Genomic DNA, 1933 nt, shown 5'->3' with positions numbered 1-1933 from the left:
TGATAATCTTTTATTTTTTTGTGATAATCTTTAATTAAATACAGTTGACCCTTGAACAATAACAGAGGTTAGGAACACCAACCCTGCTGCACAGTTGAAAATCTATGTATAATCTGACTTTCCCAAAGCAACTATTAATAAGCCTACTGTTGATTGGAAGACTTGCCAATAATATAGTTGATCAACCCATAATTTTTAAGTAATAAATATATATTGTATTTTTAAAGTAGGCCCCACACCCACCATGGAGCCCAATATGGGGCTTGAACTCCTAACCCTGAGATTAAAGATCTGAGCTGAAAGGAGTCAGGCACTTAACCTACTGAGCCATCCAGGTGCCACTACATTCTATTACAACAAAGAAAGCTAGAGACCATGAGAGGCTCCTGACCCTGGGAAACGAAGGATGCGGATGGGGTGACAGGGCCGGGCACTAAGGAGGGCATGTGATGGGGTGAGCACTGGGTGTTCTACTATATGTTGGCAAATTGAATTAAAAAAAATCGTAAGAGAAAATACAGTACCACACTGTATTGAAAAAAACGTGCAGGGATCCCTGGGTGGCGCAGCGGTTTGGCGCCTGCCTTTGGCCCAGGGCGCGATCCTGGAGATCCGGGATCGAATCCCACGTCGGGCTTCCGGTGCGTGGAGCCTGCTTCTCCCTCTGCCTGTGTCTCTGCCTCTCTCTCTCTCTCTCTCTGTGACTATCATAAATAAATAAAAATTAAAAAAAACGTGCATATAAGTGACTATTTAACCACGTTCAAGGGCCAATTGGTGTTTTCATTTTTTCGATTATATTTTTAAACTTGTGTCCTTCAAAATAAACTTGTGTTCTTCAGTAAACGGAAAGCTGGCGTCCATTTCCTCCAATACCGTATATGTCCGGGAACCCGCTAAATAATAGGTGCTTGCTCAGCACATGTTTGTTGAGTTTAATCGATTGCTATCTCGCACAATCTGATTGTGACCAAATGGCTTTCCTACCGTGTGCTGATGCTACCACGGGCTAGAACACTGGGTGGGAGGTGAGAAGAGCTAAAACTGAAAGACCAAGTCAGGGCCGATTCTTTGTGCTATGCCAAGTAACTTGGACTTTTTTTAATCCTGAAGATCCTAGGGATCCATTGATCTAATTTGTGTTTAGGTCAAGATGTGTCCCAGGCTCCTGGCTTGAGCAATCAGATGGATGGCGGGGTAGGGAAAGGAAAAGGCGCCGACCGTGAGGGCCAGTAAGACTAGAAGCTAGTTAGAGGGCAGAAGAGAGCCGGGGAGTTCCCGCCTTCAGCATGTGCAGCTCAGATCTGTGTAAGGTTAGGGAATTCAGGAGGGAGATCCAGGCTGAATATGGGCCTCTGAGTCTTCAGCATTTAGGTGACAGTTGGAAATCCGTGGAATGGAAATCGCCCAGAGATGCTAGAGGGAGAAAAACTCTTAGGCCCGCCAGTGTTTTGGGTGCAGAGGCAGAGAAGCTTGCAAAGGAGAATGAGAAGGAGCTACCTGAGGGGTGGGGGAAAGAGGGTCCTGGCTGTGGCAGAAATCACGGAGGAAGCACTTCGAGGAAATAGTAGCAGTCAAGTGTGTCAAATACTGCAGGAAGGAAAAATACAAGAGGTGTGTGTGTGGGGGGGGGGGAAACTCCACTGGATTTAGCAATGAGGAAGTACCTTTAAAATGAGGATTTTCGGGCAGCCGGGGGTGGCCCAGCGGTGGAGCGTCTGCCTGGGGCCCAGGGCGTGACCCCGGGGTCACGGGATCGAGTCCCGTCGGGCTCCCTGCGAGGAGCCTGCTTCTCCCTCTGCCTGGGTCTCTGCCTCTCTCTCTCTCTCTGTGTCTCTCATGAATAAATGAACAAATAAAATATTAAAAATATACATATACAATCAAAGCAGAAACGCTGAGCTGGAAACACCTCGTGGCAGCGTGCCCTTGT

Source organism: Vulpes vulpes, unplaced genomic scaffold (assembly GCF_048418805.1).
Source record: "Vulpes vulpes isolate BD-2025 unplaced genomic scaffold, VulVul3 u000000657, whole genome shotgun sequence".
Lineage (NCBI taxonomy): Eukaryota > Metazoa > Chordata > Mammalia > Carnivora > Canidae > Vulpes > Vulpes vulpes.
This window is presented reverse-complemented; position numbering follows the sequence as displayed.